This window comes from Carya illinoinensis, chromosome 13, assembly GCF_018687715.1.
Source record: "Carya illinoinensis cultivar Pawnee chromosome 13, C.illinoinensisPawnee_v1, whole genome shotgun sequence".
NCBI lineage: Eukaryota > Viridiplantae > Streptophyta > Magnoliopsida > Fagales > Juglandaceae > Carya > Carya illinoinensis.
The window spans coordinates 17627888-17655171 of record NC_056764.1 but is presented as its reverse complement, the minus strand read 5'-3'; the positions used below and the strand labels follow the sequence as shown (position 1 = coordinate 17655171).

The following is a 27284-nucleotide window of genomic DNA, read 5'->3' as shown; positions in this document are numbered from 1 at the left end:
AGGCTTACTTTAGAAATCACTTGATATATTTAAAAACAAGCCCTCGAAGTTCAACACACAAAACTAAACTCGTGACCATAAGAGAGAGAAGGGACGTGATATTAAAAGTACATCCCTTTCCTTGGCTTCCTTTTGTTTTTCAGATCAACATTTAACATCACTAGAACATACTTTAAAGGTAAAAGGTATGAAAGAGATAACAATTTAGGCTCAACTCCAATGTGGAGGGGATGAGGGAAACATGAGTTTACAAAAGAAAGGCTAATTTCTCGTTTTTACTTGGGTTCAAAATGGTTTCTAATGGATAAAACATGGGATAGCTTGAAAGGCTGAAACATTCATCCTGAATTGACCTTCATCATCTCGTAAGTATAATCAAACAACTTGCCACAAACCATGTAATGACATTCTCAATAATCAAAGAAGTCAAAAGGGAGAGAACATGATTTAAGCAATGAACTTCACTTAAGGAATATCCCTCATAGTCACTCATGTGGAAGTTGCAACTAATGTTCAAGGGTGTCCACTAATTGTACATGTTTAACATTCATCTTACCACAAAGGCGTAGTTTGTGCTCAAAGAGAATTATGAGAGTATCTCAATAGAGAACTAAGGTACAAGAATAGACTCAACTGCATACATTGAAATCTAGTCCAAATGTCAAAGTTATAGTCATGTGAAAACTAAGCACTTGGGTATGTTCCACCCCCAACCAAAAGCTGACATTTTCCTTAATGGAAAAAATAGGAAACATAAGGTCATAGAGATGAAGTAAGAAAAATATCACTTGGGAAGTGAAGGGCAATTTTTGAAACAACTCAAGGAGCTCATTGCTGCAAAAACAAAAGCAAAAACAGAACAAAGAAAGAAAGAAAGAAAGAAAGAAAAAATAGAACAAAATTAAAAATATAGAAAAATAGAGAAGCTAACTAACTACAAAGGTGCATGCAATGGTACTAAGTCTCATAAACATGGTCTACAAGAAGAGTGTTATCCTTTGCAGGATTCAAGGGCTCCACAAGTGGCTTCAAATGCTGTCCATTGACCTTAAATAGACGCCCATCCTTTGGAACTTCAACCTCTATAACTCCATTCTCAAAAACATGTTTCATGATAAAGGGACTGGTCCAACTAGACCGTAGCTTACCTGGATGGAGATGTAGCCTAGAGTCATACAAGTTGACCCGCTGGTGAGGCTCAATTGTTTTCTCACAATACGTCTAGTATGGAAAGCTTTCATCTTCTCCTTATAGATTCTAGAGTTGTCATAGGCATCGTTCCTTAACTCTTCCAACTCTGTTAACTAAAGTTTTGTTTGCTTACCTGCCTCACTTAAATGAAAGTTAAGAGCCTTGATATCCCAGTAAGCCTTATGTTCTAGTTCTGTAGGTAAATGAAAAAGTTTTCCAAAAAAAAATTGATAAAGGGACATTCCAATGGGAGATTTAAAAGCTGTACGTTATGCCCAAAGTGCATCAAATAGGCGTAAGGACCAATCCTTGCAATCGAGATTAACTGTTTTCTCCAAAATTTGTTTGATTTCCCTGTTTGTAAGCTCTATTTGTCCATTGGTCTGTGGGTGGTATGCCATAGAAACCTTGTATACCACACCATACCTACGCATCAATGCAAAAGAACGATTACAAAAGTGGGTGCCTTGATCACTAATGTTCACCCGTGGTGTACCAAATCGAGATAAAATATTTTCTTCCAAAAATTTTACCACAGTAGCATGATCATTGCTTCTGCATGGTACAGCTTCAACCCACTTAGACGCATTGTCAACAGCCAGAAGAATATAAAGGTAGCCAAAAGAAAGAGGGAATGGTCCCATAAAATCTATACCTTAACAATCAAATACTTTAATAGTCAAACTTGGGTTTAGAGGCATCATATTATGACTAGATAAAGCACCTAACTTTTGACATCTCTCACATGAAAGACAAAAATTGTTAGTGTCCCTAAACAAGGTAGGCCAATAAAATTCACATTGCAAACTTTTTGCAGCAGTCTTTTTGATAGAAAAATGGCCTACACATGCATGTGAATGACAGAAGTTAAGAACACTTACTATCTCATCGTTAGGAATACAATGTCTCATAATTTGGTCCAGGCAATATTTAAATAAGTAAGGATCATCCCAATAAAACATGTCACAATGGCATTGACCTCTTTCAAATTTTCTTGAGCCATATGTTGACCTTGGGGAGTGGGTTGAACTTGAGAAGGGAACTTGCTACGCTCATTCACACTTAAAGAAGTTATCAACTTGGATACACAACTCTTTATCTCCATATTTTCCTCAACAACCTGCATAATCAAAGACTCAAACTTTTGATTAGTTTTACCTTGTGCCTCAATAAAAGCATTCAAAGTATCTTCTAAGGGGTTCCTAGAAGAGGGAGATGCATGATGTGTAGAGTAATTCCTTGATGGTTGTGATTGTACAGGGTTGGGTGATTTCCTATTGAGGTTTGGGTGATTTCTCCCACTAGGATTGTATGTATTTGAGTAGGGTGAAAAGGGTGTTTTATACATGCCGATAGAATTGAAATGTTTCTCATAGACTCCTCTCATCTTAGAAAGTGTTGGCCAATCTTGTGCAAGATAATCTACTCCCTGACAAACAAAACAAAGTTCAGAGACATCAGCTTGGGGAATAATACAAGCTGCCATAGTGTAACGCCCGTCCTTATGGTGGGTCCTTTTCATATCGATTTTTAAAAAAAATTGATGAGAATTACGATTCCTTTTCAATTCCTTTTTCATTCATGCCAGGATATAAAAGACTTCATGTCATAGATAAAATTCATTTTTCTTAATTAAAGATTTCAGCTGAAAACATTACATTTCGTAAATAAATTTTCCCATATAAAACATCTTGCCTAGGCCTTCGTGCTCTTCCCCTTGGGCTGTGCCTGTCCTAATCTATCATGCTCATCTTGTGCCTGGGAGGGCACATATAAAAACTAAAATGAGTAAATGACTTGTAAGCATTACTTCATATAGTCAAAAATATAATAACATAGCTTTTCAGTCATGCAGTTATCATTCCATAAATACATATCGTACTTAGCATGCATACGTCTTTCTTTTCATTTTAAAACGTTGCGAGGTAGGGTTTTTCTTTAAAACATGCTTTCTTCTTTAAAACAGTTCCCCACACATCGCTGCCTTCAATGCTTAAAGAATCTTTTCATGCATTCGTTCTTTTACATACGTTCATGCATACATACATACATACATACATACATACATACATACATACATACATACATACGTACGTACATACATACACACACATACATGCATGCATTCATCCTATCTTACTTACATTCATGCATTCCATTCATTCATAAATATCAATTCACCTTAAGAAACCTGTCTTTTCTTTCATTCTTAGAGTCTTAGGCCACAAATGCCATACCATTGGTTTCCCTCATGGCCAAGATGTGCCATATGCCCCTTATCTAGCCTTGGTTAAGCTCATAACTGGAGTTAAGGGCATTCATCGCCTTACGAGTGGTTAATCATCTTTAAACCATCTTCCAAACTAAATTTCAATTTTAATTCTTTCTCTCCTTTTTTATATGGGCTTTATTAGTCTTATTGTTTTGTTTTGCATCGTTGTTTGATTGAATTAGACGATTAGACCTGATACACCACATTTCAATACAAGGAAATTCATTCCAACGCCCAGGTCACTGCCAATCGCCACCTAGGTGCCCCTCGATGTGCATTGCAGCTAATCCGACTCGACCCTATGCCGTTTACACCATTTTCTTAAGTAAAATAGTAGCAAATGCATCCCACCTTAACTGTTGAAATGCAATTCTTGCAATGGACGAATTGACTCAAAGAAACCCTTTTTGTCCTTCATTCCTCCAATTGTAAGCCACAGCTGCCATACGATAGGTTTCCCTCAAGCCCAAGACGTGCCATACTCCCCTTATCTTGCTTTGGTTAAGCTTGTAACTGGAATTCAAGTCATTAATCAACTTACAAGTGATTAGTCATCTCTAAACCATGTTTATAGATTGATTTCCTTCTTAATTCTTTCCCACCGTTTTTATGTGGACATTAATACTTTTATTGTTGTTTCCAATCATTCTTAGAGTGGAATAGAATATTGGACTTGGATCCACCAGATTTCAATACAAGGAAAGTCATTCCAACACCAAAGTCACCGCCAATCGCGAACTAGAGGCACCCTTTTGCGCATTGCAATGAATTGGACTATAGCCTATGCCGTTTACACCGTTTTCTCAAGGGAAATCTAATCAAATACATCCCCCCTTTACCGTCGTAACTCTATTCTAGCATTGGACTAATTGACTCTAAGAAACCTGTCTTTTCTTTCATTCTTCAAATTTTAGCTCACAGATGCCATACCATTGTTTCTCCTCTTGCCCGAGTTGTGCCATACGCCCCTTATCTAGCCTTGGTTAAGCTCGTAACTGGAGTTAAGGGCATTCATCAACTTAAAAGTGGTTAATCATCTTTAAACCATCTTTCAAACTAAATTTCAATTTTAATTATTTCTCTCCTTTTTTATATAGGCTTTATTGCTCTTATTGTTTTGTTTTGCATCGTTCTTTGAGTGAATTAGATGATTAGACTTGATACACCACATTTCAATACAACGAAAGTCATTCCAACGCTGAGATCACTGCCAATCGCCACCTAGATGCCCCTCGATGTGCATTGCAACTAATCGGAATGTACCCTATAGCTTTTACACCATTTTCTCAACGGAAATCTCAGAAAATGCATCCCACCATAGCCGTCGAAATTCAGTTCTAGCATTAGATGAATTGACTCAAACAAAGGCTTCTTTTCCTTCATTCTTCCCAATTGTAATCCACAGATGTCATACGATCGGTTTCCCTCAAGCCCAAGATGTGCCATACTCCCCTTATCTTGCTTTGGTTAAGCTTGTAACCGAAGTTAAGGTCATTAATCAACTTACAAGCGATTAGTCATCTCTCAACCATGTTTATAGATTGATTTCCTTTTTAATTCTTTCCCACCGTTTTTATATGGACATTAATACTTTTATTGTTGTTTCCAATCATTCTTAGAGCGGAATAGAATATTGGACTTGGATCCACCACATTTCAATACAAGGAAAGTCATTCCAACACCAAAGTCACCGCCAATCGCGAACTAGAGGCACTCCTTTGCGCATTGCAACGAATCGGACTATAGCCTATGCCGTTTACACCGTTTTCTCACGGGAAATCTCATCAAATACATCCCGCATTTACCGTCGTAACTCAGTTCTAGCATTGGATCAATTGACTCTAAGAAACCTGTCTTTTCTTTCATTCTTCAAATTTTAGCACGCAGATGCCATACCAGTGGTTTCCCTCATGGCCAAGATGTGCCATACGCCCCTTATGTAGCCTTGGTTAAGCTCGTAACTGGAGTTAAGGGCATTGATCGACTTACAAGTGGTTAATCATCTTTAAAACATCTTCCAAACTAAATTTCAATTTCAATTCTTTATCTCCCTTTTTATATGGGCGTTATTACTCTTATTGTTTTGTTTTGCATCGTTCTTTGAGTGAATTAGACGATTAGACTTGATACACTGCATTTCAATACAGGGAAAGTCATTCCAACGTCCAGGTCACTGCCAATCGCCACCTAGGTGCCCTCGATGTGCATTGCAGCTAATCAAACTCTACCCTACGCCGTTTACACCATTTTCTTAAGTAAAATAGTAGCCAATGCATCCCACCTTAACCGTCGAAATGCAATTCTTGCAACGGACGAATTGACTCAACGAAACCCTTTTTGTCCTTCGTTCTTCCAATTGTAAACCACAGCTGCCATACGATCGGTTTTCCTCAAGCCCAAGACGTGCCATACTCCCCTTATCTTGCTTTGGTTAAGTTTGTAACCGGAACTCAGGTCATTAATCAACTTACAAGTGATTAGTCATCTCTAAACCATGTTTTATGGATTGATTTCCTTCTTAAGTCATTCCCACCATTTTAATATGGACGTTAATACTTTTATTGTTGTTTCCCATTATTCTTACGGCGCAATTGAAAATTGGACTTGGATCCACCACATTTCAATACCAGGAAAGTCATTCCAACGCCAAAGTCACCGCCAATCACGAACTAGAGGCACCCCTTTGCGCATTGCAACGAATCGGACTATAGCCTGTGCCGTTTACACTGTTTTCCCACGTGAAATCTCATCAAATACGTCCCACATTTACCGTCGTAACTCAGTTCTAGCATTGGATCAATTAACTCTAAGAAACCTATCTTTTCTTTCATTCTTAGAATTTTAGCCCGTAGATGCCATACCATTGGTTTCCCTCATGGCCAAGATGTGCCATACACCCCTTATGTAGCCTTGGTTAAGCTCGTAACTGGAGTTAAGGGCATTCATCAACTTACAAGTGGTTAATCACCTTTAAACCATCTTCCAAACTAAATTTCAAGTTTAATTCTTTCTCTCCTTTTTTGTATAGGCTTTATTACTCTTATTGTTTTGTTTTGCATCGTTTTCTGAGTGAATTAGACGATTAGACTAGATACACCACATTTCAAAACAAGGAAATTCATTCCAACGCCCAGGTCACTGCCAATCACCACCTAGGTGCCCCTTGATGTGCATTGCAGCTAGTTGGACTCTACCTTATACCGTTTACACCATTTTCTTAAGTAAAATAGTAGCAAATGCATCCCACCTTAACCGTCGAAACGCAATTCTTGCAATGGACGAATTGCCTCAAAGAAACCCTTTTTGTCGTTCATTCCTCCAATCGTAAACCACAGCTCCCATACGATCGGTTTCCCTCAAGCCCAAGACGTGCCATACTCCCCTTATCTTGCTTTGTTAAGCTTGAAACCGGAATTCAACTCATTAATCAACTTACAAGTGATTAGTCACCTCAAAACCATGTTTATAGATTGATTTCCTTGTTAATTCTTTCCCACCATTTTTATATGGACATTAATACTTTTATTGGTGTTTCCAATCATTCTTAGAGCGGAATAGAATATTGGACTTGGATCCACCACATTTCAAAACAGGGAAAGTCATTCCAACACCAAAGTCACCGCCAATCGTGAACTAGTGGCACCCCTTTGCTCATTGCAACGAATCGGACTATAGCCTATGCCATTTACACCGTTTTCTCACGGGAAATCTCACCAAATACATCCCCCCTTTACCGTCGTAACTCTGTTCTAGCGTTGGACTAATTGACTCTAAGAAACCTGTCTTTTCTTTCATTCTTCAAATATTAGCCCGCAGATGCCATACCATTGGTTTCCCTCTTGCCCAAGTTGTGCCATACGCCCCTTATCTAACCTTGGTTAAGCTCGTAACTGGAGTTAAGGGCATTCATCAACTTACATGTGGTTAATCATCTTTAAACCATCTTCCAATCTAAATTTCAATTTTAATTCTTTCTTTCCTTTTTTATATGGGCTTTATTACTCTTATTGTTTTGTTTTGCATCGTTCTTTGAGTGAATTAGATGATTAGACTTGATACACCACATTTCAATACAAGGAAAGTCATTCCAACGCCGAGATCACTGCCAATTGCCACCTAGGAGGCCCTCGATGTGCATTGCAACTAATCGGAATGTACCCTATAGCATTTACACCATTTTCTCAACGGAAATCTCAGCAAATGCATCCCACCATAACCGTCGAAATTCAGTTAGAGCATTGGATGAATTGACTCAAACAAAGCCTTCTTTTCCTTCATTCTTCCAATTGTAATCCACAGATGCCATACGATCGGTTTCCCTCAAGCCCAAGACGTGCCATACTCCCCTTATCTTGCTTTGGTTAAGCTTGTAACCGAAGTTAAGGTCATTAATCAACTTACAAGCGATTAGTCATCTCTAACCATGTTTATAGATTGATTTCCTTTTTAATTCTTTCCCACCATTGTTATATGGACATTAATAATTTTATTGTTTTTTCCCATCATTCTTAGAGCGGAATAGAATATTGGACTTGGATCCACCACATTTCAATGCAAGGAAAGTGTTTCCAATGCCAAAGTCCCCGCGAATCGTGAGCTAGGTGCACCCCTTTGTGCATTGCAATGAATCGGACTATAGCCTATGCCGTTTACACCGTTTTCTCATGGAAAATCTCATCAAATACATCCCACATTTACCGTCGTAACTCAGTTCTAGCATTGGATCAATTGACCTAAGAAACCTGGCTTTTCTTGCAATCTTCAAATTTTAGCCCACATATGCCATACCATTGGTTTCCCTCATGGCCAAGATGTGCCATACGCCCCTTATCTAGCCTTGGTTAAGCTCGTAACTGGAGTTAAGGGCATTCATCGCCTTACAAGTGGTTAATCATCTTTAAACCATCTTCGAATCTAAATTTCAATTTTAATTCTTTCTTTCCTTTTTTATATGGGCTTTATTACTCTTATTGTTTTGTTTTGCATCGTTTTTTGAGTGAATTAGACGATTAGACTTGATACACCACATTTCAATACAAGAAAATTCATTCCAACGCCCGGGTCACTGCCAATCACCACCTAGGTGCCCCTCGATGTGCATTGCAGCTAATCCGACTCGACCCTATGCCGTTTACACCATTTTCTTAAGTAAAATAGTAGCAAATGCATCCCACCTTAACTGTCGAAACACAATTCTTGCAATGGACGAATTGACTCAAAGAAACCCTTTTTGTCCTTCATTCCTCCAATTGTAAGCCACAGCTGCCATACGATAGGTTTCCCTCAAGCCCAAGACGTGCCATACTCCCCTTATCTAGCTTTGGTGAAGCTTGTAACCGGAATTTAAGTCATTAATCAACTTACAAGTGATTAGTCATCTCTAAACTATGTTTATAGATTGATTTCCTTCTTAATTCTTTCCCACCATTTTTATATGGACATTAATACTTTTATTGTTGTTTCCAATCATTCTTAGAGCGGAATAGAATATTGGACTTGGATCCACCACATTTCAATACAAGGAAAGTCATTCCAACACCAAAGTCACCGCCAATCGCGAACTAGTGGCACTGATGAAGCGCTAAAACTGCATGATTAAGTTACTTAAGTGAATAAATTGTTTAATAAAAAAATAATTTAAGTTCTTAATTATGCAATAGATCACAATACTTGAGTCAATTGATAAATTCTGGTATTTTTGTGCTTAAAAAGATTTATAATACAATAACTTCACATGACAATAAATATTCCATTTTTTATTCCTCTCATAACAAGGGTAGTTTGGGCAATACACATGCAGAAAAATGCACACAGCAAAACAGCAAACAATGCAGACCATTCGGACCACTTGGACAGCACGTTGCAACACAAACTCACACATGCTAAAAGCACACCCACTCACTCGGATCTGCAGCAGCTGCTGCAGCAAGGAAAAGCACAATGCACATGCAAACAATGCAGACGATTCGGACCACATGGACAGCACACATGCAGCAGGAACACAGCAGCAGAAAGGGCTGACTAGTGGTAAGGGCTGACTTGTAAAAGTGTGGATAGGCGCACATTCATAGGTCCAATTCCCCCACTAGGAAATCTAAAAACATAAAAAAATAAATAAATAAATAAAAATTACATTTGTGTAGTGGAAAAGGCTGCCTATTAACGGGGCCCTTACAAAAAAAAAAAAAGAAGAAGAAGTAGGCGCCTTTCAAAGTGTAATAGCGTGAAAGCCGCCACTACAATGGTTTTGAATTAGAGTAAGACCATGTGGTTTTCTCAGATTGGTTGTTGTGATTCAAACTGTTAATGTCTCTTGGTAGTCGATCTTGGAATTCTAACCCCATTTCCATGCACTTGAAAGAAAGCAAGCTTTGTTACATGTAATTCCCTTGGTTGATTAACTAAATGGTGTATAAATCTCTCAGTTGATACAAAATTCATATTAATCTATCTCCAGTGTTCTTAAACTCAACAAGTTATTTCATGGCATGTGATCCTCGAACTTCTTTTGGAATTGTAGTTGGAAAACTCACCTTCACATGAATTCATTCACTTTATTTGCTAAGACTCTAGCAAAAAGCTAGTTGGGGGGTGTGATGAAGCGCTCAAACTGCATGATTAAGTTACTTAAGTGAATAAATTGTTTAATAAAAAAATGATTTAAGTACTTAATTATGCAATAGATCACAATACTTGAGTCAATTGATAAATTCTGGTATTTTTGTACTTAAAAAGATTTATAATACAATAACTTCACATGACAATAAATATTCCATTTTTTATTCCTCTCATAACAAGGGTAGTTTGGGCAATACACATGCAGAAAAATGCACACAGCAAACAATGCAGACCATTCGGACCACTTGGACAGCACGTTGCAACACAAACTCACACAAGCTAAAAGCACACCCACTCACTCGGATCTGCAGCAGCTGCTGCAGCAAGGAAAAGCACAATGCACATGCAAACAATGCAGACCATTCGGACCACATGGACAGCACACATGCAGCAGGAACACAGCAGCAGAAAGGCACTCGGACAGCCAACAGCAGGAGCACACAAGCATCATCACGTTGGACACAACACACATGCAGAAAATGCAACCATGCAGTGGACTCACACATGCACACATGCAGAAAAGTGCAGAAAGCATTCGGACACATGCAGATCACTTGGACGTTACAGCAGACAGCATCATTCAGACCAACAAAGCATTCCCATGCACACATGCAGCAGCTGGACGTGCAGCAGATCAGTTATGTGCTGCTGGAAGCTTTTGGCATGTGAAGCTGAGAGATGGAAGGAAGTTGAAGACAGCAAGATGCTGGAACTCACAGATGAACGTGCAGCAACAGCAGAGTAGCTTTTGGAGTTATTTTTTTCTTTCTTTCCTTTTTCGTTTCAAACGGGGGCAGTTTATTTATCTTGCTTGTTGCTTCATTTCAAGGGGGTTCGGGCTGGAGGAGTTTTCCAGACCAAGGACTCATCTTTCATTTTAGTTTTGGAGTTGTTAGTTTTCAGACGCTGGGCAGCCAGTTTTATTTAGTTTTCATTGTTTTTTTTTTTTCATTTTCATTCGGCTACAGCAGTAGCTTAAACTTGTTTCATTGTTTCTTGCATATTCATTCGGCTACAGAGGTAGACCTTCTTTCTTTCTTTTTTCGTTTAAGACAGTGGAGTAGCTTAGCTTGAAGTTTTTTTTCTTGCTTTTCGTTGGGACGTTAGGCAGTTTTGAGAGTTTTATTTTCTCTCTTTTCTTTTCGGTTTCATAGAGCTGCAGCAGAGTTTTAATTCTTTCTTTCAGTTTTTTTTTGTTTATTTGATCGGTGATCTTGGTTTATTTCCAGTTGGTTGGACAGCAGTGTTGATTGTTTTTTATTTTATTTTATTTCTCTTAAGACCTTTCTTTTAAGTTCCATTCGGTTGTTTCTTCATTTCTTTGGAGGTTTGTTCTTCATTTTATTTTCTCAATTTATATTTCAGTTTTCAGCTTAGTGTCTGTTTTCCTACGGGCAGTGGCAGCATCTCTAGGATTTATTTTGTTTGGAAATTTTCTCTTAGATTTTATCATGGTTCAACTTAGATTAATTTTTATTGCTAGAAATATCATGTGCAACTAATTTCTTAAACTTGGGTTGTGGAATGAGATTTAATTTATTTTAGGTTCTAGTTTGATGCAATATTTTGTGATTGATTGTTGATTTCACTATATTACTAGTTGGATTTAAATTGAAAATAGATTGAAGCTCTTGCTCTTATTTTGTTGTTGACGTAAGGCACAACAAAAGTTTGAAAATTATCAAGGCTTCTCTCGATTGTTTGTTAATGTGTGTTCGGCTAGTAAAATAGAAAATCCATTAGGAAAATATTGCAAAACTTAAGCTTAAATTTGTATCTTCCGATTAGCAATGCCTTGATTGGATTGTTAATCGAGAAAATTATCTAGAATCCGAAATAAAGAGAGTCTCATACCCAACCCAAGTGTTCGTTAATTTGTTTTTCTTAAGAAACTTTTATTTTAACTTCGATTATCTTTTTTTTTTTTCATTGCATTTGAATTTTATTTTCATCACTCATACTTGATTCATTTGTTACTCACAAATCTCCTATACGCTTTGATAACCCATTGTCCCTGTGGAATACGATTCTGGACTTATCCTTAATACAATTTGACACTTCTACACTTGGAAGCACATTCGAAACTGAGTCAGGCACCCCTTTGCGCATTGCAACGAATCGGACTATAGCCTATGCCGTTTACACCGTTTTCTCACGGGAAATCTCATCAAATACATCCCCCCTTTACCGTCCTAACTCTGTTCTAGCGTTGGACTAATTGACTCTAAGAAACCTGTTTTTTCTTTCATTCTTCAAATTTTAGCCCGCAGATGCCATACCATTGGTTTCCCTCTTGCCCAAGTTGTGCCATACGCCCCTTATCTAACCTTGGTTAGGCTCGTAACTGGAGTTAAGGGCATTCATCAACTTACATGTGGTTAATCATCTTTAAACCATCTTTCAAACTAAATTTCAATTTTAATTCTTTCTCTCCTTTTTTATATAGGCTTTATTACTCTTGTTGTTTTGTTTTGCATTGTTCTTTGAGTGAATTAGATGATTAGACTTGATACACCACATTTCAATACAAGGAAAGTCATTCCAAAATGGTGCCGTAGGTAAGTAAAGATCCAAACACCACAAGATAAAAACATATTAAACTCGAACAATATGCATGAAAGAATGCAAATGCACATAACCCATAAAACCACATTTTTCCACGCACGCCAAAATCTCATTTTGGCCCAAAACGTAACCTTTAAAACTAGTCCTTGCCATTATCCCAGATAATGGCCCAAAACAAGAAACCACCATTTTCCCCAAAAATGGATCACAAAGCCTCAAACATAACCTCACCATTTTCCTAGAAAATGGCCTATATCCAAAATCAAAAACCCGATCCAATTATTGCATGCACCATGATCTCCCCTAGGGATCATCTGCACACTCTGGCTCCTATGGGGGCGGTGTCAGCTACGTCGGCCGGATGACAGTGGTCTAGGTGGCCGAAGCAATCGGCGACAGAGAGAGGGAGAGAAGAGCTGCGCGCGGGAGGAAAGGAAAGGAAGAAGAAGAAAAGAAAGAAAGAAGAAAAGAAAGAAAAAAGGAAAAAGGGAAAAAAGAAAAAGAGAAAAGAAAAGATGGAGAAAGAAAATGAGGTCCAGTCCTCACCTCCGGAGTCCAAAAACTAATCCGACAAAAACAATTTTAAAAACCATAAAATGACTAAAATAAATTAAACACCACATCAAATTAAAATAAAACCAATTAAAATGTAATAATTTAAAATAAAAGGACCAATATATTAATTAAATTAAAATACTCCTTCAGTGAAAATACACGTAAAAACGGGGTATCACACTCTGATACTTTTCCACCCCTTCTTTATACTCTTAGCCATAGTCAACCACAAGGTGACACCCGTTACCTCGGACTACAGGCCATATGACCATTGCTTCAGGACACTGTTATATAGTTCCGGTCACATAACAAGAGGACTGCATCCATAAATGCGCCTTTGTCACATTATGCAGCTCAAGACAAATTCTTGAATAGCAGCACGAGGTCCATCGTGCTTCCGCTACGGTCTCTGATACCTTTTCACTGCTTCACACTTACTTTCAGCCACACGTCAGTCTCAAGGCAACATCCATTACCTTGGACTACAACCACCTCACCATTGCTTCGGGACACTGTTACATAGTTTCCCGATGTTACACAATACACTCCATGCTTCTCTGCTACACCATCTAACCCTTCATGACACGCCATCCGGTGTATCACAACCTAGCACAGAGTACACTCACGTGAACTCCCTTCCATCCACACTACAACAAACATAACTATGATAAACGTCTCACAGTGCATCACTACGTGACATGGAGTACGTGGCACACGTACTCCTTTCGCTACGACACTTATTATCACGACGCCATGTTTCATCGCCATACAACATGGAGTACACTTCACGCGTACTCCCTTCATTCTACACCACACATCACTATAGCGCACGTCACACGATGCATCGCTGCACTACACAAAGTACTTCCACACGTACTCTCTTCACACTTTACTCCATATTACAACTACAGCATCCATCTCACGCCCATACTTCACAGCACAGTCCACAATGCTACACAATCAAGCTCAACACTTCACAACTGCACTTCACTTCACAACTATGCAGTGAACTCCACAAATACTAACTACACAATCTATAATCCAACCAATCAACTACTTTAAATGTAAATAATTAGAGATAGAGGGTTATACCATAGACAAGATAACCCGTGCGTCGCTTGCTACTCGTCACGATTAAGCTTCAGAGGAGCGTATGTGGTGGTAACACCGTGTACGTTGGTTGTCCACCATGTAAAGTGGTGGTTTGGGCTAAGAATAGCTAGGTGTGGTCTTGGAAAGGCTCATGATGGCCTCGTGGTGGTCAATGGTGGCGGCATCATGCTGTGAACAGTAAATCCGAAAAGGTGGGAGCTTACTTGGGGTGGATAAAGGCCATAGAACTTCATGGAAAGCTAGGGGGAGGTAGAGGAAGATGTGGTGGAGCTGTGGTGGCAAGGTGGTGGCCATACGGTAGTTCACGATGGTGGATCGGCCACTTGAACTTGGAGAGTGACAGAGAGTGAGAGCTGTGTACAGCTCTGTTGGCCATGAAATTTGTTGGGAGAGGTCGTGGTGATGAGAGGAACGAGGTCGTGGTGGTGAAACATCATGGGTAGCCATGTACGGCAGCGTACGGTGGTGCAACCGAAACTCTAGCTATGGAGAACCATCGGAGCAAAAGAGAGAGTTAGAGGGAAAGAAGGACATGGGGAGGAAGCCCATGACGTGGTGAATCCATTGGTGGTGCTTGGTGGTCATTTTGGCCGTGTATGGTGGCTCAAGGAGTAGAAAATGGGTGTAAAACCCATTTACTTGGGAGGAGAAAGAGGGAGGAGTGGCTGCCGATAAAGCTCACCACCGATGAGGTATTGGTCGCCAGTAGGGCAAGATCATGCCGGTGTGGGAGGTGGGGCACGGCGGCTGGAGGTGGCGCCAGCTGGGAACTTGAAGCACATGCACGGTGGAGGAACCAAAGAGAGGGGCTTGGAAAGAGAGAGAAGAGAGAGAAAGAAGAAAAGGAAAAAGAGAAAAAATAAGGATGAAAAGAGAGGGGTCTGGGTATTTAATCTAAGTTCTTCACTTCGGGATCCTCAAAACAATCTAACGATGAGTTTAAACACTGATTTGAAAACACATAATTGTTTTATTTGAAATAAAACACTTAGATAAAATACTGAGCGAAATTTAGATAGAATATTATTTTACAAATTAAAGTTTATAAAATAATATATCTTTATCATTATTTAAAATGATAAAGATCGTTAATTACTCAAAGAGGATAAACCATTTAAATTAAATAAGAGTTTTCAACATAAAATTAGACCTCTTCATATTTTAAAAAAACTAAAATATTTAATATAAATATTTATCCACAATTATAATATTTTTAGAGTTCATTAAAATATTACAATTGTGCTACATTATAAACAAGCTTATCTAATAATACTGAAAATATCTTCTATAGATATTGATGAGTGTGCGAAAGTGCACTCTAAATACCCTATTATTAGACTAAAATGCTAAAATGTGAATAGAAATCATAGGAATTAATGTGCATTCTTTAATTGAATTTCTATTTACGTTGGGATACTCCTAAGCAGTTTTTTTTATGTTTAATTTCAAAATTTATAAAAGAGCAAGTCAAGTCCAGTCAAATTCAAAGGAGGACATTCATGGGGTTTGAGAGCAATTTGGAAGAAAAGAAAAAGAAAAAAAATCATAAAATGAAACTACAAAAAGTACAAGTCCAAAATTCGCTAGGAGACAGTCTGGACATACTTTAGTCTTTTAACTGTATCTTTTTACTCACATATCAAATTGCTGCAATTCTTGATGCATTGGAAAGCTATCTTAAAGGGATATAACTTTGTCTCTAATAAGGATTTCCCAATTCGAACTCCAAGTCCTAAAATTTAGGCGATTTTTTTATGCGGAAATCAAGAGGACATTAGGGTTTCTTTCCTACCCTATATAAGTATATCATTAGTACGAAATGGAAGGGAGGAGGCACAAGAGGCAGATCTGAAGAGAGGAGAAAATCACTTCCATGGCCACCGTTCGCTTCAGTTTTCTCTGGAGATTTTTGTTGTCTAGTATATTTATGGGTAACTAAATTCTCAAGTAGGGTTATAGATGAACTTGCACATTAGATGGTATTTCTAATTTATTTTTAATTCATGTATTTTGTTTTCAATTGCTAAAACTCTTTTGTTTTATCATTCTCAATTCATCGTTGATGTTTTCTTCTCTGAATAATCATAGAATTTATTTTGTTTATGGCTTCAATCATGCTTTTTCTATTGAATGGATTAGTTCTTTAATTATGTTTGGATCAATTATTTATCTATATTGATTTAGTTTTTTGTTGTAATATTGCTCCCTGAGTATATTGTCGTCTTTGGATTTTCTCAATAGGGGTAGTAATTTACGTATTTTAAAAGTGATGAATGTTTTTGCAAAGGGTTAAATTTGATTTAATTTTGGTTTATAAATCTATACCTTCCGATTGGGAATTTCGTAAATTGAGTTCCTAATTGAGTTATCCAATGAATTAAGAATAATTAAAATACCGGATTTGTGCAAGGGATTCCCGACGCTCTACTGTTTGTCAAATTTGAGTACTTTTTCCGTTAATCACTTTGCTTCACTTTAATTTACATTTAAAATTAATCTTTGTTCTCTATTTCTTATTTAATTTTTTCTTTAGTTTATTTGTTCCCCTTGCTATTCTTTTAATTTTTCTTCCTGTGGAATCGACACCCCAAAGTTGTGCTACAACTACTGCGTTATTCTTTGGGAGTACTCAAATTCTGGCACCGTTGCCGGGGAGATGGTAGAAGAATTGTGAGATAGTTTTTCATTTCAATAGTTTGTAAAGGCGGTTATTTCGTTCGCTCTTTTAGCTTGCTGCATCTTTATTTTATTTTCTTTTTCTTTTTGTAGTTTTTTTAGTGTTGCGTTTTTCTCTACCGTGCATGCACAGGTTTAGAGACGCCTTAGGTCGGTTTGCTTGGAGACCTGTGTTAGAGTCAGAGTTTAATTTTTTTGATCATTTGTTTGATAATTCTTCTAATTCTGAGAAAATGAGTGAACACGAAGATCAACCCACTAGGACCCTTCAGGATTACCTCCACCCTACACGCATAGCCACACCATCATGCATCATGTTTCCAGCTAATATTCTCCAATTGGATTTTAAAACAGGGATGATACAGTTACTCCCTACTTTTCATGGCTTGGAAAATGAAAATCCATATGTGCACATTAGGGAGTTTGAAGAAGTAGTTGCGACTTTTCATAGTCAAAATGCAACTGATGACATTGTGAGACTTAAGTTCTTTCCTTTCTCTTTGAAGGATAGAGCTAAGAGATGACTATACTCATTGAGACCATGATCTATTAGATCATGGAATGAGATGACTCAGGTCTTCTTTAATAAATACTTTCCCCAACATAAGACCAATGCTTTAAAAAGGCAAATCTCCACCTTTGTCCAAAAGGACAGTGAGACTTTGTATCAGTCTTGGGAGAGATTTAAGGAGCTATTGAGTATGTGTCCTCACCATGGGTATGAGAATTGGCGCTTAGTGAGCTATTTTTATGAGGGACTTACACCTAGAGAGCGTCAATTTGTGGAGATGATGTGTAATGGTGAGTTTTTGCAGAAAGATCCTGATGATGCCATAAAATACCTTAATGAGCTTGCTGAAAAAGCTCACACTTGGACTGGACCTAGTGCTACTGAGAGCACAAATAGATCATGACCTACAGGAAACCTATATGGTAGTGGAATTTACCATCTCAGGGAAGGGGATAACCTAAAGGCTAAGGTTGAGATACTCACTAGGGAGCTAGAGGTGTTGAAGAATAAAGACTTAAAGCCAATACACGTGGCTAATCATGCAGAGTCTTTTGGACCATGTTTTGTGTGTGGTGGGATAGATCACCTTGCCCAAGAGTGTCCCACATTTGCTGAGATGAGAGGGATGTATGAGGAACAATGTAATGCCTCAGGTATGTACATGAAGCCTATTGCACCTTTCTCTGATACCTACAATCCTGGGTGGCGTAATCACCCCAATTTTAGTTGGAAATCTGAAAACCAGCAGCCTGCACAACCCTCTAGATCATATCCTGCACATTCATCTTCTAGGAGCCCCTTAGAAGATACTTTACATGCTTTTATTGAGGCACAGAGTAAAACTAATCAAAAGTTTGAATCTTTGATTATGCAGGTTGTTGAAGAAAACAAAGAGATAAAAAGTCATATATCCAAGATAATGAGCGCCTTGAGTGTGAATGAGCGTGGCAAGTTTCCTTCTCAAGCTCAGTCCACACCCCAAGGTCAACATATGGCACAAAAAAATTTGAAAGAAGTCAATGCCATTGTGACAAGAAGTGGTAAGTTCTTACACATCCAAACAATTGATAAACCAAAGGATGTTGAAGAGGAACAAAGCAATGATAGTACCGAGTTCCCCAAGGAAGCCAACGCAATCAAGAGTCGAATTAAGGTACCATTTCCTCAAGCTTTAAAATCTGGTATGCGAACTTTGGATTCTAGTAATGAAATCTTGGAGAACCTCAAGCAGGTAAAGATTAACCTTCATCTTTTGCATGTTATTAAACAAGTTCCTACTTACGCAAAAGTTCTTAAAGATTTGTGTATAGTTAAGAGGAAGCACCATGTTAAGAATACAACATTTCTGACAGAGCAAGTTATTGCTCTAACTGAACAGCGAATTCCTCCTAAGAACAAGGATCCTGGTTGTCCAACCATTGCATGTAATATTGGAAATCATGAGTTTGGGCAAGCCTTGCTAGATCTAGGAGTTAGTGTTAATTTGATGCCTTATTCCATTTATTTGTAGCTTGGTTTGTGTGAAATTAAGCCTACTTCTATTGTACTTCAGTTGGCTGATCGTTTAGTTAAGAAACCGAGAGGGATAGTTGAGGATGTTTTGATCCAAATTGACAAGTTTTATTATCCTGTTGATTTCTTAATTTTGGACACTTAATCAGTTGTTGAGTCAAACTCTAAGGTTCCTCTCATATTAGGTAGACCTTTCCTTACTACGGCTAATGCACTTATAAATTGCAAGAATGGGTTGATGAAGCTATCTTTTGGAAACATGACCATGGAGGTCAACATTTTCCATATTGAGAAATAGCCAACAGATGATGAGTGCCACCAAACGTACATGATTGACGCACTTATAGACAAGGGAGTTCTCACAACTCATAATTTTGATCCCCTTGAATATCCCCTTGTGAATTCTGAGTTTGATACTATTAGTGATTCATCTGATGTTATTGATATTTGTGCTTTTTTTTTTTTATAAAACTCAGGATTATGGCACACAAGCTTGGCAACAGAAATTTGAGGAGTTTCCTAAGAAATGTGGAAAAAGATTCCTGTAAGTATGAAAGCACTAAGAGTTAAATTGAAACCTTTGCCTAAGTCTAAAGTCTATAAGGTTAAAATGAAAACGTTTCATGATAAAAATATTCTTAGGAAGAGATTTAAACCTAATGACCGAATATACTTATATAATTTTGGATTTCACAAACACCAAGGAAAACTTCGGTTTAGGTGGACTGACCCCTTTGTAGTGAATAATGTTTTTGTAAATGGGGCAGTAGAAATAGAAGATCCTGAGGATCTGAGGATGGTTGGATCTTTAAAATAAATGGTCAATGCCTTAAAGTGTTAATTGATAGGCAAGTTTCGAAAGTGGAAGACATTTCACTTATGGATCCAGTCTATCAACCTTGACCACACCACCCAAGTATGTTTTTATTTATTTATTTTGTTTTGCTTTGTTTTATTTTTGTTTTCTTTTATTTTCTTTCTTTTCCTTTTTGTTTGCTGTTTTTTTTCTTTGTTTTTTATTGTAGGATAATTTCATTTCGTCATTTCAGGTTACCATCTTTGGTGCTTAGCGAGCTACGTTCGTCACTCATCAGGTGTATTCTACCATTTTTAGTTACTCCCCATCTAATTTTGATTTTTAAACATGGAGGATAATGTTTCATTTAAGTTGGGGGTGGTGGTGCAAATTCAGTATTTAAAATGCTTGTTGAAACTCTGTGGCATATTTTTTTTTAATTTGCATAACACATGCATCATTTTCACATGTGTACTCATTCTCATTCATAGCCATCTTCGTGAATTCACCAAACCCACCATAATCATTTTTGCTGAAGAATTCACAGAACTCTTAATGCACTTATCCAAGTTTTGTGGTAAGAAGGTGGTTTGACACATGTAGCTAGAGAACTCTTTTGCTTAAGTATTCATGTGAGTTTGGAGAGAATTGAGAGGATACAAATGCAGTAAATTGTGATAAGCGTTCATTGATCTGTTGAATTGGGCACTTCTTTTGAGAATATCATTACATGGTTTATGGTACAATGGTGGATATACTTGGGATATGACGAAGGTCAATTTAGGATTAACGTTTGAGCCTTTCAAGCTATCCATTTCCATCATAGACCCCCAGTAGCCAACTTTGAGGTAATAAACACATGTAGCTTTTTCTTTTGATATGCCCATATCATCCATGCCTCTCCACATTGGAGTATAACCTATACACAGTTTTTCTTACCCTTTTTATTTCCAAGTGTATACTAGGTGTGGAATTTGTATTTTCTTTCTTTAATTTTATCATTTTCAAATTAAAAAAAAAAAAAAAGAAGAAGACGACAGAAAAAAGAGAAGAGTACAAATTGCAAAGTGTTCAACTGAGTGAGCTAAAAAAAAAAGTTGGTAGAGATGGAAAGAATGCAAAAGTGGCATGTGTTTGTCCATCAAATTGTTGAAAAAAAAAGGAAGAAGAAGGAAAAACATTATTATTTGATGATATGAAAAGTTGGAGAGCACATCAAGTGAGAACTGTGGTCTATTGAGATATTTAATAAAATTTCCTTTGTATGTACTTGGAAATTTTTGAATCCCTTTCATCCTTTTTTTTCATATAGCCCCGAAACCAAGCCACATTACAACCTTTTGTGTTGACCGTTTTGATCCTAAGTAAGCTGTTGGAAAGACTGGTGGAAATCTCATTTGTTAGTGTTCCTATCATAAGATCAATGTTTGTTTGTTCCTTGTACATAATTGCCTAATTTTTCATGAGAGTGTGTATACACCCATTGTCAACTCCATAGAGAGAGCCCTTACACGAAACACTATTATACCCGTGAGTTATGAAGTTGAACATTTTGCTTGAGATGTTCTTGATGTTGCATGTATCAAGGTTAGTAGTAAGATGATTATGGCTTGGAGAACACACACATACTCTGTGAATTGCTATAGGTGGATTGATCTTGATAGGCTATTGGATTCCTTAGATTGTTTTGATACGTGAATTTGGAAAGTGTGACTTGATGGCCTTTATGTGTGATTTTGTTTTTTATCTCTTTTGTCGTTTTGACATGAAAATTGCTAGGGACTAGCAATGAGTAAGTTGGGGGGTGTGATGAGTGTGCGAAAGTGCACTCTAAATACCCTATTATTGGACTAAAATACTAAAATGTGAATAAAAATTATAGGAATTAATGTGTATTCTTTAATTGAATTTCTATTTACGTTGGGATACTCCTAAGCAGTTTTTTTTATGTTTAATTTCAGAGTTTATAAAAGAGCAAGTCAAGCCCAGTCAAATTCAAAGGAGGACACTGATGGGGTTTGAGAGTAATTTGGAAGAAAAGAAAAAGAAAAAAATCACAAAATGAAACCACAAGAAGTCCAAATCCGAAATTCGCTAGGAGATGGTCTGGACATATTTTAGTCTTTTGACTGTATCTTTTTACTCATATATCGGATTTCTATGATTCTTGATGCATTGGAAAGCTATCTTAAAGGGCTATAACTTTTTCTCTAATAAGGATTTCCAAATTCGAACTCCTGAAGGCCATACGTGGCTACCAAGATAAGTTCTAAAATTTAGGCGATTTTTTTATGCGGAAATTAAGAGGACATTAGGGTTTCTTTCCTACCCTATATAAGTATACCATTAGTACGAAATGGAAGAAAGGCAGATCTGAAGAGAGGATAAAATCACTTCCATGGCCACCGTTCGCTTCAGTTTTCTCTGGAAATTTTTGTTGTCCAGTATATTTATGGGTAACTAAATTCTCAAGTAGGGTTAAGGATGAACTTGCACATTAGATGGTATTTCTAATTTATTTTTAATTCATGCATTTTATTTTCAATTGCTAAAACTCTTTTTTTTTCTTTTTTTTTTTTTTATCGTTCTCAATTCATCGTTGATGTTTTCTTCTCCGAATAATCATAGAATTTATTCTGTTTATGGATTCAGTCTTGCTTTTTCTATTGAACGGATTAGTTCTTCGATTATATTTGGATCAATTATTTATCTATATTGATTTAGTTTTTTGCTGCAATATCGCTCCCTGAGTATATTGTCATCTTTGGATTTTCTCAATAGGTGTAGTAATTTACGTATTTTAAAAGTGGTGAATGTTTTTTCAAAGGGTTAAATTTGATTTAATTTTGGTCTATAAATCTATACCTTCCGATTGAGAATTTCATAAATTGAGTTCCTAATTGAGTTATCCAATGAATTAAGAATAATTCAAATACCGGATTTGTGCAAGGGATTCCCGACACTCTACTGTTTGTCAAATTTGAGTACTTTTTCCGTTAATCACTTTGCTTCATTTTAATTTACATTTAAAATTAATCTTTGTTCTCCATTTCCTATTTAATATTTTTCTTTAGTTTCTTTGTTCCCTTTACTATTTTTTTAATTTGTCTCCCTGTGGAATCGACACCCCAAAGTTGTGCTACAATTACAGCGTTATTCTTTGGGCGTAATCAGATATTTTCATAATATTTGAAATATCCGTAAGTATTAAAATATCTATCTTACTTCGAAATCCGTTGGATAACTTTCGAAATACGCCATCGAGGTACAACACTTAGGATAAGGCTCAGCACGTAGATCGAAGCTCGACACGTAGAACGAGACTCAACACGTAGACTGAAGCTCAGCACGTAGATCGAGGCTCAGCACGTAGGTCGAGGCTCAGCACGTTGATGAATGCTAGACATGTAGAACGAGGCTCGACACGTACACCGAAGTTTGACACATAGATCGAGACTCATAAAGAGGAAGAAGAAAGAAGGACGGATATCACACATAGTTTCCTTCATCTTTAATGCCTCTAATTCTCTAGTTAGGCTCTCTATCCTTGCTTTCAAGTTATCTTCTTCTCTGAGATGATGATACCTCCACTATAATGAGTTTGATTAGAGCATGCTCGATTGGTACTGTCAAAAGCATTTGGTCCTGTCCAAGTGTGAGTTTTTTCTGCAAGTTCATTTAAATACTCTATTGCCTCATCGAGATCCTTCTATAAAAACTCACCATTACACATCATTTCAACAAATTGATGCTCTATAGGAGTAAGACCTTCGTAAAAATAGTTAACTAGATTCCAGCTTTCATAACCAAGATGGGGACACAAGTCAAGCAACTCTTTAAAACATTCCCATGCTTGATACAAAGTCTCATTATCCTTTTGTGTAAAAGTTGAGATTTGTCTTTCCAAAGCATTCATCTTACAATGAGGAAAGTATTTATTGAAAAAAATTTGGGTCATCTCATCCCATGACCCAATCGACTGTGGTCTCAATAAATAAATCCAACTTTTTGCCTTATCCTTTAGTGAGAAGGGAAAGAACTTAAGTCGAATAGCACCTATAGTGCCAAGTTAAGCATGAAATGTAGCAACAGCCTCTTCAAACTCCCTAATATGCACATATGGATTTCCTCTTTCCAAACCATGAAAAGGTAGGGAGAAGTTGTATCACACTTGGTTTGAAATCTATTGGAGAACTATTAGGTGGAAATATAATGCATAATGATGTTGCTATGCGTGTAGGGTAAAGCTACTCATGTAGAGTCCTTGGTTGATCTTCGTGCAAACTCATGTTAGATGAAGAAAATGATGAAATAGAATGTGTATCAAAATTAGATGGTGTGTCAAACAGATTATCAAAGAGAGTATTAGTGTCTACTTCAAGTCTCCTTGCAAATCTACCTAACTCGTCTCTATATCTATGCATGCAAACATTGAAAGAGAAGGGAAAAAAAAAACTAAATCTAAAATTAAAAGAAAGGAACAAGTTTACGTCATTTGGTGTGTCAACTTCAACAAACCTATTCATTTGGTGTGTCAAATTTGATTAAGCTTAAAGAATAATGTGATTGATGTAATATAGATTCGGATGTTGATTCCACAGGGAGATGGTAGAAGCACTAGAAGAAACAAAAAATTTAAGAGAACAAAAATCAAAGGAGCAATGTAAGATGAATCATTTTTTAAACGAAATAAACTGAAGAGCCAAAACGTAATAATGAAAAGGTTTGACAAGAATTATTACCAATGAAGCATCGAGAATCCCTTACTTGAACTTGATAATTCATTCATATCAAATTCATTGGATACTCAAATTCAGCAAACCTATTCTTTGAATGCATTCTTGAACCATCTCCCCGGCAATGGCACCAAAATTTGATTATGCTCAAAGAATAACGCGATTGTTGCAAAATAGATTGGGGTGTCAATTCCACATGAAGATTGTTGCAATTAGACTTAGATTCAAAGACGATAATATATTTAATAGCAATACTGTAGGAGAGAATCACATTGATAAGATCAACAACTAGATCATGAACACCTCAACAATCCCATAGAGAAAGCACGACTAAATCTATGAAAAGTATTTGATGCAAACCAACGAGCTGGACATGCTGATGATTGATAAAGGGTTGGAATTGCATAATTAAGTTGTTTAAATGAGTGATTTATTTTATCAAATAAGAATTAAACACTTAATTATGCATCAAATTCTAATATTGAATGTCAAATTAATTGATGCCAATATTTTTGCACATCAAAGTCTCATATTTGCCCTTGAAATACTTAAACTATAATATCAATTCATTTATATATTGTAGGGCATTTATGGAAAGAAAAAAAAAAGAATGGGACCTATGAGAAAATAGAGAAGTTAACTATAGTTTTATGGAATCTCATCTAATAGAGATCAAATGCACTCATTCGGACACATGCAGGATCACATGCACACATGCAGAAAAATGTAAACATGCAACCATTCGGACCATGCAATGGACTCACACAATGCACATGCAACCATTCGGACCATGCAGTGGACTCACACAATGCACATGCAGACCATTCGGACCATGCAGTGGACTCACACAATGCACATACAGATCACTCAGACAGCACTCATACAAACACAACACTTGCAGAAAACTCACATGTGTAGCAGCTACTACAGCAAGAGAAGAAGACTCACACATGCAAAAAAGTGCAAAGAAAGCATTCGGACAGCACACAACCTGCATGTTGCAGAACACAATGCACATGCAGACCATTCGAACACATGCAGACCAACATGCACACATGCACATATGCAGATGCAGAGCAACAGGAGAAGAAATGGACTTAGCACATGCAGCATCATTCGGACCAGTTCACACATGCAGAAAAGTGCAACACACATGCAGTAAACATGCAGACCAGTAAACATACAGAAAGCATTCGGACAGCACACAACCTGCATGTTGCAGAACACTCACACATGCAATACACGTGCAGCAGGAGATAAATGCACACATGAAGATCACGTTGAAGACAGCTACACGGAAAGCAGCAGCAGGAGATCACATGGGATCACACAGACAGACGGGCTGACCTTTGGCTCTTTATTTTTCAACCTGTTTTTATACGGCTGGTTCGTTCATGTAAGGGGCAGCTAGTTTTTGTGTTTTCATACATTATTACTTTACTTTTCGTTTAGACTAGAGGGGAGCTGAGTTCTTATTCTTTTTCTTTTCGTTTTACTGAAGGGGCTGGGGTTGGTTTTATTTTTTTCATTCTTGCTTTCTGTTTTGGACGCTAGCAGCAAATTTTCTGCTGTTTTCTTTTGGTCTTTCATTCGGCTACAACAGTTTGTTTTGAGCTTTAAGTGTTATTTTATTTTCTTTTCTTTTGATTTAGTAGCTAAGCTTTGTTTTCATTGTTTCTTTCATTTTTACATTCAGCTACAGCAGAACCTAGCTTAGTTTTTGGAGTTGTTAGTTTTCTGATTAGTTCTTAGCTTTTTCTTTCTTTCTTTTCGTAGAGTAGCTTAGCTTAGATTTTTATTTTCTTTCATTTTCATTCGGTGCAGTAGTTTTATTTGGAGTTTATTACTTTCTTTCATTTTCATTCGGTGTTGCAGCAGTTTTATTTTTATTTCATTTTCATTTCAGAGGGTATCTTTATTTTTATTCGGCTGCTTCTTCGCTTTATTTTTCTAGGTTGCTCTTCATTCTATTTTCTGCAATATACGTTTCAGTTTTTATTTTAGTGATTGTTCTCCTGCGGGCAGTGGCAACATCTTTAGGATTTATCTCATTCGGATATTTTCTCAGATTTTGTCATGACTCAACTTAGATTTATTTTTATCGCTAGAAACATCATGTGTAGCTAATTTTTGAAGCTTGGGTTGTGGAACGAAGCTTGATTTGTTTTGGATTCTAGATCAATGCAATATTTTGTTGTTAATTGTTGATTTTACTATGTTACTAGTCAGATTTAAATTGAAAATAGATTGCGGCTTTTGCTCTTGTTTTGTTGTTGACGTAAGGCACAACAAAATCTTGAAAACTATCAAGGCCTCTCTCAATTGTTTGTTAATGTGTGTTTGACTAGTAAAGTAGAGAATCTATTAGGAAAATATTGCAAAACTTGAGTTTAAATTTGTATCTTCTGATTAGCAATGCCTTGATTGGATTGTTAATCGAGAAAATTATCTAGAATCCGAAATAAAGAGAGTCTCATACCCAACCCAAAGTGTTCGTTAATTTGTTTGTTTTAGAAACTCTAATTTCAACTTCGATTATCTTCTTGCATTGCATTTGAATTTTATTTTCATCTCTCATACTTGATTCATTTGTTACTCAAAAATCTCATATACGCTTTGATAACCCTTTGTCCCTATGGAATACGATCCTGGACTTATCCTTGATACAACTTGACACTTCTACACTTGGAAGCACATTCGACCACGAGTCAATCATACACGTGGAATAGAGCTAAATTT

General features: G+C 37.0%; 2 non-coding genes across 2 annotated transcripts; one reads left to right on the top strand and one right to left on the bottom strand.

The window, feature by feature from the left end:
- Positions 1–17603: 17603 nt before the first annotated feature.
- Positions 17604–17711, bottom strand: LOC122293057. Its single transcript, XR_006237114.1, has one exon. It is a non-coding gene; the product is annotated as a small nucleolar RNA R71 (small nucleolar RNA).
- Positions 17712–23612: 5901 nt separating this feature from the next.
- Positions 23613–23721, top strand: LOC122293120. Its single transcript, XR_006237173.1, has one exon. It is a non-coding gene; the product is annotated as a small nucleolar RNA R71 (small nucleolar RNA).
- The last annotated feature ends 3563 nt before the right edge of the window (positions 23722–27284 follow it).